Consider the following 12,481-nt stretch of genomic DNA (forward strand, 5'->3'; position numbering starts at 1 on the left):
TTCCCCTGGGTCCTAAGCAACCCAGTTTTTTACTGTTAGAGCAGGCAGCTCCTAGCACTCTTACCTACGGCCAGGCTGTTGTAGCCAAATGGTTAAAGTTCTTTTGTTGTGCCGGCTGTGTTGCAGTGACAAAAGGGTTAACAAAATAGTTAGGCTTGGATCTTAACTAGTTACAAGTTATTAAGCTACAGTTATAAGCGTGTGGTTACAAAAGGCTATTGTTTACTTCTTATATGCTAGCAAAGTACAGGTGTTAACAAGTTACGTTACAATCCAATACAAAGATATCTGTTATCATCTAACACAATGATACCTTGATGCTAGTTACAGAGCTCTAATTCTTTAGCTGTGCACAAAAAAAAAAGTCAGAGACCTAGCATGGGTGTATCTTACCCTCTCTGCGTCTCTCGATACCAGCGTAGCCAAGCCGGATCGGTCACTCAATTCTGACGGAAAGACGAATACGAGGTTGGGCGTCCCCAGCTGTGGACCTCGGGAGGCAATCACCTGACCCGACCAGCAGGAAGTTGGTCGAATGCACTCAAAGTTAGAGTTCTGCTGGACCCATCTTTTATACCCCCTTTTGGGTTACGTATTCTCTTTCTTATCTATGGTGCCAGATCATACTGGTTTGTCTTTGTGACTCCAGTTTGTTACAAGGGCATTTCTACTTAGTTTGCACTTGTAAGACAAGAGATAAACAATTTAGGAGTACAGGACATTCTTTTGTGCGGGCGGGGCACGTCCCCTTCTGGGTGATTGTGTGTGCATCATATTGATCAATGCCAGCTGGGGTGATTTCTTGAGGGTTCACCCCCCGCCCCTCATGTTGACAGTCTGGCCTGTTAGCCTTCTAGCTGTACTTTCTGCTTCTCAGGGTCACGATAAGCCAGCATATCTGGGCTCAATGAGGGCATCAAAGACTGTGCTGTCAGCAGCCATTTCCGTGCCCTGTGTGCTCCTCAGTGGGGGGGGGCAACGAGCAAGCTGGCTTGTAAGGGGGAGACTCTGTCTGGCTACATTCCACCCCCTGATGCACCACACTACATCCCAGAACGCAAGGTGGCGGTGATGCCAGCACCTTTTGCCCTCCTTGGGGGAAGTCTAAAAGTGCCCAATGATCCGATCAGTATGTGGGGAATCGCGGAATTGGCTAGGATCACTTGTCAGCTCCATGTATCGGATTTGCATAGAGGAGATAGCCATATTAATTAGTCTCCTGACGATGCACAGTGTTATACAAAACACAACTACTATGATAAGAACAACCAAAATAGTGGTTACAATAGAATGCAGGAATGGAGAGAGAGAAAATCCTAATTGTTGGACTAACCACTCCAGCCATGAGGTTTTTCCAGTCTCAGCTGTAGCATGCAGGACTTGAACTGCATCTTTGATAGCAGAGACATCTTGCTCGATTTGTCCTGAGTGATTAACATAAAAGCAGCAGGACTGATTTATTACAGCACAGACACCTCCTTGTTGGGCTAGAATGGCATCTAGAGCAATTCTATTTTGTAGAGCAAAGCGAGCTACGGATTGGAGTTGGTTATTTAAAAGATTTAAGGCATCTGCAGTATGATTAAGAGCTATTTCTAGTTGGCCTGAGATGTTAACTAAGGCTCGCTCAAGTTCAGCAACTCCCAACCAGGGAAAAAGTGCACGGGTAAATCTGTGGAAGCCTGTGGGTCGCTCAATGAAGGGGTTACGAGTGAACTTTCTTTTGGATCGATGCAAGAAGCTTCCCAGGTTGGTTATGCCGGGAACGGTGATGTGAGGGTATACAGTTAATCCCCCGGGTACTATGTGCCCAAGTGAGCATCGTCCAGTCCAGTTTGTTGGTAAGTATTTATAAGCTTTTTCCCCACAGATGAAAAACAATACAGGCTCTTTACTGAGGATGGGAGAAAAGGGTCCCTTATACCATCCTTCGTTTGGATCGAGCCTGGGGGCATGGTATGGGACACAATAGTGATCACTGGTAATAGAACAGTATAGAGTAACCAGTAGGTCTTGCAAAATTTGGTCTGGCTTGAAAAGGTTATCTTTAGCACACTGATTTGATAACAGAGTGTTGGAATTTACAAGGGTGGGGTCATATATGTATCCTGTGTGAGGGAGGATAAAAAGGGATTTGTTATACCAAGCTTGGCTTTCAGGGTATTCATTAAACTTTAGAGGGACAATTGCAGCATCCTTAACACCAAACAAAACTTTGTGACCTAGGGAGGCATTAATGACATTTCCCCAACAGTTTAACTGCAGTCCCTTTTCTTGTTGTGAGTGAACATCCTAGATCCCTAACTTCCTGTTGAATGAGACCAGGTGGGTGCACTGGTGGTCACCCAGGCTTCCCATCTGAGCCTCAGCATTTCCCCTGCTCTCAAAACAAATGGGATACATTGCTTTAGACGACCCTATTACATATTCCAGTGGTTGCCCCCACATAGTACGCTGCCATTGTTTTGGCTCCCCCCCAGAGTTAGTGTGAGGACTGCCTCCGGACCATTCCAGTCCCCACCGGAAAATGTCGCTCTTATTCCACCAGTCATTTAGGCCAAGGGGCACAAACTCAATTCCAGGTCCAGTGGGGGAGTTGAGCAGTGTGCACATCCAGCAGTCGGTTGCTTTGGTGATGGAGGCGATAGCTTGAACGGCACCCCGGAGTGGGTGGTCGGGTATGGCGATGGCAGTTGGAGCTAGGAGGATGATGATGAGTTGAAGGAGCGCATCCCTTGTCAGTCGGGGCTTTCCTAGATAGCTCATTTTAAAACTGAATACAATAATCAAAGAAGCTATAACAGCAAGCAGTAAATATATACAGAGTTCATAGTGCAGCTTGGCGTCTGGGCCAATCTCGGGAGGCGTCCATTCCACTGAGGAGTTGTTTGGAGCCATGGGGCTGTTTCTGGAACAAATCACAAGGTCAGCCGGTCTTGGATACAATCCAAGCCTCAGTGATAGTTAGTGGTGCCTGGTCAGGGCCAGCAGTAATCCAAACTCCCTTCCCTTTGTATGAGTGCAGTACATGAGTCTGTGTTCCCAGGCTAGGGTGTCTAATTACAACAGTATCTCCAGGATTATATTTGGAGTCCTTGAGCGGTGCAGCTGAAGCTGAGAAATTTCTCCCAGTAGGGAAAAATCCTCTGCTGATTGGACTGCCCGTAGGGGTCTGTCGGTTGTTCAGTCTCTGTACAACCTCATCCAGCCTGTTTCCCCAAGTGCCATCTGTGGGCTTCAGGTGGTTTTTTAACAGCCCATTCCAGCGCTCGACTATGCCGTTGGACTGGGGTCGATAAGGGAGGTGGTAAGTCCACTGAATTCCATGCTTAACAGCCCACTCTTGTACTGCTTTGTTTTTAAAGTGTGAGCCATTGTCAGATTGGATCTCTTGGGGTGTAGGGACTATTGCTATTACACGATTCAGTCCCGTGATGGTGGAAAGTCCTGTTGCCCCCTGGGTGGGGTATGCAAACCCTATTCCTGAGACAACCTCCACTCCAGTTAAAATATATTTCCACCGTTGTCTGGTAGTAGGGAGTGGGCCAATGTAATCAACCTGCCAGGTTGCCCATAGTGTTTTTCCATCTTTTAGTCTGGCAAATCGCTGCCCTTCTGCTACATGTTTTCGGGTTTCTGCACAGATAGTACAGGCTTGCACCAGGTCTCTAGCCTGTCGGTGGGTGATGGGCCACCCCCTGATATGTGCTTGCCGCGTTAACTCCTCACTTCCAGTGTGCCCTAAAGTATCATGCAGCCATAGGTACAAACGTTCCCAATCTACTTGGGCAGCAGAGATCTGGGCTGCTGCATCTGCCAGGTTATTTAGCTGTGCAGCTGGAGTATTATTCTTTTGATGGGCTGACACATGGCCTATGTTTAAGGCATTTTGGGTTGCATGATGGTATATCCATTTCCAGTATTTTAATCCCCATACAGGCTTTCCTCCAATTTCCCAGTTGTTATTTTTCCAGTTAGTTATCCACTGAGTAGCCCCTGCCCATATTGCGTAGGAATCGGTGTATACAACATTGGCTCCTGCCTTACAAGCTAGTACAATAGCAGCTAGTTCAGCTAGTTGGGCTGATCCCTCTATGTCTGCAGTTAGGGGTGCAGCTGATGCATCCGCTGGGACCGCTGCAGCTTTTCCCTTCCATTTCCCTTTTACCAGCTTTGCACTGCCATCTGTGAACCATACTCCCTCAGATTGAGATGGGTTAAACGGAGGAGCATCCTTAATAGGAGATGGTTGTGGGGGTAGATGGTATTCGGTAGGCATTCCCACTTTCCACAGGGACTCCTTAACCATAGTGGGATTCTGCGCAGTGTCTGCCCCACTGACCCTGTGATGTATGTAGAGTGCCCACCTTTGTACAGTCATCTTTTGGGCTACCCCAGGTGGTAACTCTTTTCCCTCCAATATAGGCTTAATGATCGGGAGAGGAGTGTGGAGTGTTACAGATTGGCCTTGGGTTAACTCCTCTGTCTCCCTCAGAGCTGTGTAAGCTGACAGGAGTACCTTTTCGTAGGGGGTATAATTGGTCTGTGACCCTTGCCATGACTTTGAGCCAAATTGAATAGGACGGCGAGGTACAGTTTCACTCTCCTGCCATAGGGCATAGGAGGACCCAGTATTCCCCACGGTGAGGTACAAGTGGAAGGGGGCATTGGGGTGGATTGGACCCAGAGCTTGATAGGTATGAATCTCACCTATTAGCTGTCTGAGGGCCTCCTCATGCACAGGGGTCCATTCCCATGTGGCACTCTTTTTAAGCAAGTTGTAAAGGGGTCGGGCTATGATAGCAAAACGCGGTACATGCTTTCTCCAGAATCCCAAAACCCCTAACATTTGTCTCAGTTGGGCTTTATCTTCTGGGGACGATGCCTGACTTAATTCATTTACAGTTTCATCAGGTATCGACCTTCATCCTCCCATCCAGATGGTACCCAGGAATTTTACCTCATGAGAGGGACCTTGGCATTTATCAGGTGGTAGATCTAAGCCAAGACCTTTCAGGGCTACCTTTACCTCAGTTAAGGCTTCCTGTACCTCCTCAGAGGTATCCCCTCCTATTAAGATGTCATCAATGTACTGTAGGATCTGGGTGTTAGAAGGCAGGTTTAGACCGTCTAAAACCTTTGCTAGTGCGGCATGGCAGATGGTGGGTGAGTGCGTATAGCCTTGGGGCATGTGAGTGAATGTATATTGGACCCCTTTCCAGGTAAAAGCGAACTTTTCCTGATCCTGAGGTTGCAAGGGAACCATGAAAAACATATCCTTTATATCCAATACAGCTAACCACTCCTTATTCCAAGTCTGTATGGTGTTTACAATGTCAATAATGTTGGGGACTGCTGCTGTAAGGGGCCCTGTGTTGCTATTAAGCTTTCGGTAATCTATGGTGAGCCTCCATTTTCAATTGGGCTTTTTCACAGGCCAGACAGGTGAGTTATATGGAGAATTGGTACGGATTAGAATACCCCGTTTCTCCAGGTCCTTTACAAGTTCAGAAATCGGGCCTATAGCTTCTGCTGGGACATTATACTGTTTCACGTTGGTTAAATTAAAAGTGTCAAAAACTCAGACTGCTGGGAGCTGGGAGGAGAAGATGAGATAGATCACTCCACTTCCTCTGTGCTGTACACTCCACAAGAAGCTCTAGTACAAGCCACTGTCAGAAGCAGAATATTGATTTAGATTGGTTTAGCTCATTTAGGGGGGAGGGAGAGCTCAGGGGTTTGAGCATTAGACTGTTAAACTCAGGTTTATGAGTTCAGTCATTGCAGAGACCCTTAAGGCATGGGGGCAAATAGATGTCAGGGATGGTGCTTGGTCCTGCCAAGAGGGCAGGGGCCTGGACTAGATGACTTCCCAAGGTACCTTCCAGTTCTAGGAGGTGTGCACCTACAATTACCTTATCTTAATGAACCCTTGGTCTTATCCAGTATGCCAGGTCTTATGTACTTATATCAGCCTAAGCCCCCGCCCCTGCATATTTATTGCTTTTTTTCAAATGGATTTTATTTATTTATGTTAGTCTTCAAACATGCATGAAATGGATGTGTGGTTGTAGTACACACAAATGTTAATAGCTAAGCATGTACAGACTGAATTCTTTTATTAGATTTTTCACTTTTCTCTACAGATATGGTCCATGTCAGTTTTAATTTCTACTGCCCAAAAGGGACAAAAAAGTGACAACTAACCAGATTGTTGACACAAAGAATACACACAGCTGAGAATTAGTGTACAGTTGTCATTGCATCTTAGAAAAGTTAAGAGCAGTCCTCAGAGAAAGCTGTAAAATGTGATATGGGAATTTTAAAGAAATACAATTCATTTAGAGACAAATATTGACATGGACCTAGCAACTGGAGCACTCATTTGCTTTATGAGAAGATATGAGAGCTCAGCAACCATTGGGATTTACTAGTGTTTCTCGTCGTAAGAATAATTACAGTAGGACAAAGGAATTTGGCAAACATACTAGAAATAAATAAATGCCAAGAGATACACATGTATTACCTTATGTTCTTAGTTCAGATGCTTAAACAAAACAGAAGTAAATACAGTAAAAGAAGACTGGATGGAAACTTTATATGGATTGTCACCATTTCTGATAGCCTTCACTACCTCTGCTCCCACTAGAGCCCATTAGACATTTTTGCAAGTTGAGAATTAGAATGGATTGCAAACAGGCCCACTGACTTGGGGAGAGAAGGGCATGAAGGGGGTAATTGCTGCAAAGCCACTGAATCAAAGGGGTGTGGAGCTCCTGGCTGCTCTGAAGGTTGGGGAGGAAGGGTGCACTGAGATCTGGGCAGCACTAAGGGCTGACTGCCCAGTGCCTATGGTGGCTGTTGGCCCTGGTGTTTGCAACTCCTGGTACCTGTGCAACACCAGCCCATTTTCATTATGAAAGAGTGAAACAGAAGATTGAGAAAAGTAAATGTCTATTAAAAAATAAAGAGTATGAAAGAGCTGCGAGTAAAACTAAAGATTGGGAGGTGAATATATTATGATTTTTAATTAAATGCCTTTTTTTCAAAAGCATGTCTATTACAGTATATTCTTAAAAAGAATGTAGTACACTTGGACCTCTTTAATCCAACAACCTTGGGAAATATGCTGAGCCAAATTTTGGAGTTTTCCAGACCATGGGTCTTTGCTATAAGGGTAAATAAAATCTATTACTAAAGCTTTTGTAAGTACAAACCATCATTGAGTATGCTACATGTATAACATGTTATAAGATAAATCCTTAATGCACTTAATTTAAACTGTTTTTTTTTATCATCATGTAGGTAATTAGGCAGAAAACCACTAATTGTACAGTACAGTGCTCTGCCATTTCTCATGTTTCCAAGTTAAATGTGTGCTAGATGGTACGTATATAGAACAGGCAAGGGAGAAAAGGAGGAGGAGTTGCACTATGATTGCTTGGAACTCCAGTAGATAGAGGGAGAAAAGCCTGCTGAGAATCTATGGGTCAAGCTTAGTGGTGTAGGCAGCACTGGAGATGTGATGGTTGGTGTCCACTACAGGCTGCCAAATCAGGATGATGAGGTAGATGAGGCTTTTTTTGGACAACTGAGAGAAGTTTCCAGATTGCAGGCTCTTGTTATCGTGGGGGACTTCAATTACCCTGACATCTGTTGGGAGACCAACATGGCAGTACACAAGCAGTCCAAGTTATTAGGGACACACAAAGAATTCCTCCAACTCTGCACGACCTCAATTCAAGTTCTGTTCAGATTTTCAGTTGCAGCCATATTTCCTGCTTCTTTCTAAGGTGTCAGAAGAGTGGAAGCTGACTGAAAAAGGTCATGGAGGGGGGAAGATTAAATCAGGGTCAGGAATCTGCCTCATTCTGACTTCCTTTTGCATGTTGATCATGGAAACTGGAGAGGAGCTGTTGCATGGGGACAACCACATGGGATTGTTGGGAAATTCCCAGGTGGGATTATAATGAACTGCCCCCCTCTGCTCCCTTTCTTATATTCCTCATAGAGTAAGGAAGAAACCAGCCTCAAGACAGGCATACTATCCCTTCGTCCATAAAGGAGGTACAACTGATTATGATAAATATCAAAGGCACAATTCTATTTTTGCTTATACTTCAATCAGTCCTGTTGAATTTATTGTGATTTACTGTAATGCCTTGTTGATTTTCATGGTATGTCTCTGGGAAAGTCATATTTGGCATGCGTTTTGTAAAAGCATTACAGAGAAACAGCTCATTCATTGTCTTTTAAGTGCATTTATTGAACATTACTAACATGGGACTGGTTTTGGTACCCTTGTTCTCAATGAACTGACTTTCTCTGGAAACAAGTCATCCTGCTGAAATCAGTTATATTACTTGCCCCCAGAGAAAGAAACTTGTAAATAGAAATATTTGAAAATAAATTAGGGACTTTACTGACAACATGCATTGACAAAGAATTGATGCATTTAAGTATGAGTCAAGTAAGGCAGAATCTGGTTCATAACAACTTTTAAAACTTCCCAGCCATCCTAGGATTTATTGTTGTTATGAGACGCCAAAGAGGAGCCACAACGCCTTGCCCACGGGGAAGGCCATGGTGTATCATAGTAAATGTGATTTGGTTAGTGAGTGCAGCACAAGAGGGAAAATGGGGGGATAAGACACCAAATCACTTGTCCAGTTAGGCAGCTCAAGCAAAGAAAGACTGATTTCCAGCTGGCCAGAAATAAAATGCATGGATTCAGTTAGACAAGATTAATTTTTTTTTATTTAGCTCAATCAATCCAAATTAAAATATTTCAATTAGTGTTTTCTTACTGAAAATTGAAAATTTTCTGCAGTTCAGTTTTTTCTGCCAAGTCAGTGTTGTAGAAACTGTATTTTCCTTCCACCTTCAACCCCAAAAATCCATTGTGATGTAAAATCCCAACTAAATATATTTGTAGCACATTTGTGGTTTTCTGGAAGCACCTTGGTAACAATGAAAGGCACTTTGCAATTACTATATGTCAATGGGGCCTGAAATGGAGTCTTTTATCAGACCCTATCAGTACTGGAGGGGTAGCCATACTAGTCTTTGCTCACAAAAACAATGAGAACTCCTGTGTCACCCTATAGCCTAACAGATTTTTGAAGCATAAAATTGCATGGCCGAACAACCACTTGGTCATGTAGTGGAAATTCCAGAGGCAGGTATAAATATATAGCACATGAAAAGAAGGGAGTACCAATCAAGAGTAAGGTCAGAAATGATGAGGTCCCTGACTGAATTGACCTTGTCAGCTCTGGCCTTACTCTTGATTGGTACTTCCTTCTTTTCATGTGCCTGTATATTTATACCTGCCTCTGGAATTTCTACTACATGCATCCGAAGAAGTGGGTGTTTGCCCATGAAAGCTTATGCTCCAAAAAATCTGTTAGTCTACAAGGTGTCCAGGACTTCTCATTGTTATTATTAGTACTGGTAAATGCAATTAAGATTTTAGACCAAGACCATGCAGTGATTCACCAGCTAATACAGACCTGGGTCTTATAGTGAACTCTGCAGGAGAACAGGCATCTGCCCCAGACAAAGCTCCATTCAGTGAGTAGCACTGCATATTTGCAGTCTAGATTCTTAGTTTTTAGGTTAAGGGTTCTATTAAGGGACCTCTCAAGATGAGAAATGGAACATCTATTCCAGTGCATAAAACCGTCTAAAGGAATGTGGCTCAAGACCAATTACTTGGGAGAGCTTAAACCAAGATTACACAAATATGAGAAGACATGCTGCAAGGAAAGGACTTGGTATGACAGCAAGAAGTACTAGATAACCTGAAAGATTTTTCCCACATCTTTTATATTTCTGTTCCTATGCAAATATTATGAGGTCTCTGGTAAACAGAAAAACAGGATGTTGGCTGCCAAAATCTGATTGAGTGACCAATGTACTTTTTCTACCGTGAATAAAATTGAACACCTGATAACAAGAATGGCATTAACATTAGGTTTTAGGGCCTTTCAAAGCCTTCATGAAATGCCAGGATGACCATAAAATCACAATAGTCAAAATCATTTATTCAACTTCATGGTGAGCATGAACCAAATATCAACTAGACACTTATTTTACTTACATAAATACCACGGATTCTCAAAAAAGCAGCGGCTTTTCAATTTCTTATAAATCTCCTTTAGCCACTTTATTACACAGAGTATTTTAGCACTTTGCTTAAAAGCAAATGTTCTGAGTGCTGTAGTTTGTGAATGTTAATGTGTATAAATATATACACACCCACAAAAATCAGGTATCTGTGGGTTCAAATTAGCACACCATTATTTATATAATTTGATAATTTAGATTAGCTGATAAAATGTCATTTTCGGCAGTCCACAAACTCATGCATGAAAACAAGCTCTTTCAGCTGAAAAATGAAGTGATAAAAGACAAGAAGTACAAAAAAGTTTCCATGCACAGAAGAGAAATGTGAGAAATTGTTTCAACCTATTTCCTTCTAACTGGTTTTTATCATTGTAAAAGAATGACATGAATTTCCATGATTGTTAACACTGTCTCTTTCCATTCAGATACATAAATTAAGGCATAAATTTGTAGGACGTCTATCTCGAACAACTGTAATGTGCTACTGAAATATATTTATTTGTAATGACTTATTAATATGGTGCTTAGCTTGTTCATTTGTCATCTTTTCAATTTTTCCTGCCACTTTCTGTCACAAAACAGGAACTTATGAGTCAATAAAATTAGACATCTCTTATCCTATTAAACTGAGAAATGTTTAGACAGTCAAATATAAGCTAAGGCAAAATGTTTGTGTCTTCAGTTTTCATGGTTATCTAAGCCACTCATTATCTACATAAAAATACCTCAGATCTGATTTCATTTTGAAAATAATTGTAATCTCCACCTAAAACTGCTTTGCTTGTTATTTTCTGCAGGGGCATAGCAAAGGAGTTAAAATATTACCAACAGACATTATTGATAATAATAATTTGAGTTTTTGAAATTCAAATAAAGTGTAAATATTTTCCGTCTATCCCATCTATTCTACATGAATGATACTACAGGTTGAGGGAAATAAATTATAGGTAACAAAAGAAAGACATTAAAATATTGTCTGAGGCTTTAACTGGCAAATAGCAAGTCTTCCACAGGGTACGGCTCAGAAGCAAAACATGTGGTTTTCAAATCCATGTTATTTCCTCATATAATTCTGTTTAATTCAGGTTCTTATACAACCCTCATCACCATGGTATCTGTTACAGTTCCAAGTGGGCACTGAGTGATGTGGCTAATATCTACGGCAGGTGGTTTATTTTCTCTGTAACAAAAAGATTTGGGAGAATTTCACACTTTTTGTCTTTCATAACAATTCATAACATTTGAAAATTTGCCATTCATTTTGCAATTGTTCAACCATTTAGACAAATTGAAAGAAAAAAAGAGTGAAAATACTATAAAAAAGAAATTATAGTATTTTTTCATAATAAGGGGATACATGATTGTCTTCCTTGTACCATATTGTAGAACCCTAGACAAGAGGTCTTATAAGGAAACACCATAGCAACTGGACTTGGGAATAAAGCGTTTGTCCTCTACCTTTCCCCATAAAGGAATGCATACAAACAAGTTTTAGGTGGGTGACATGATGATCAACTTATTGATGCCAAATGTTGTACTCTGTTGCCCAGATACTGCTAAGGTATAGGTACATGCTCAGCTTTTTGAACTGTTGAATCCCGTTAAAGCCAATGAAACTTCTTAGACATCATAAGGTAAAGCACCTGCCTATGCAGCTGTACAATCAGATGCCTTGAATTTCTGTACTTAAAAGTGAAGATGAGAAGGGTTTCTAAGAACTCGCAGAACAACACCATTTATGAACATAAGAATGGCCATACTGGGTCAGACCAAAGGTCCATCCAGCCCAGTATCCTGTCTGCTGACAGTGGCTAGTGCCAGGTGCCCCAGAGGAGGTGAATAGAAGACAATGATCAAGCGATTTGTCTCCTGCCATCTGTCTCCAGCCTTTGACTAAAGCTGTGTGGTGTGTTTTGTCAAGAAAAATCTCCAGAGTAACCATAGCCCTGGAGGGTAGCTCTTTCCCTGATGACCTGAGAAATGCTAAGCTGTGTCTATACTACATTGATCTGTAGACAGAATTCACTGTCAACAGATATTTCCCAACAGAACCTCTGTCTACAGAACACGTCCACACCTAACACAGGTTCACCCTGTCAAAGCCTTCTGTTGACAGTGAGCAGCCAGACTGCCCAACCCTCTGTCGACAGAACAGCCAACCAGAAGCTCTGCTAACCGGGCAGCCTGGTGAACCAGAAGTCTTCTCTGTTGACAGAGCCCTGTCACCCCCACCCCCGACTCGAGAACATCTGCGCTATTTTGTGTTGACAGAATCTGTTGACAGAGGCGCTATGCCTCATATAGTCAAGAGCAAATTCTGCAAGTAAAACTGCTGTTTTCAGTCAACAGATTC

At 42.5% G+C, this 12,481-nt stretch overlaps 1 long non-coding RNA gene across 4 annotated transcripts in view; it reads left to right on the plus strand.

Moving 5' to 3' along the window:
• Positions 1-2,732: 2,732 nt before the first annotated feature.
• Positions 2,733-12,481, plus strand: part of LOC142011057 (uncharacterized) — a 146,331-nt gene continuing 136,582 nt past the window's right edge. Inside the window, exon 1 of one of the 4 annotated variants that reach the window (XR_012644953.1) lies at positions 2,733-3,307. This is a non-coding gene — a long non-coding RNA (uncharacterized LOC142011057). The remainder of the gene's footprint in view (positions 3,308-12,481) is intronic. The other 3 variants (XR_012644955.1, XR_012644951.1, XR_012644949.1) reach the window with 3 other exon arrangements.

The sequence above is a fragment of the Carettochelys insculpta genome, chromosome 1, assembly GCF_033958435.1.
Source record: "Carettochelys insculpta isolate YL-2023 chromosome 1, ASM3395843v1, whole genome shotgun sequence".
Lineage (NCBI taxonomy): Eukaryota > Metazoa > Chordata > Testudines > Carettochelyidae > Carettochelys > Carettochelys insculpta.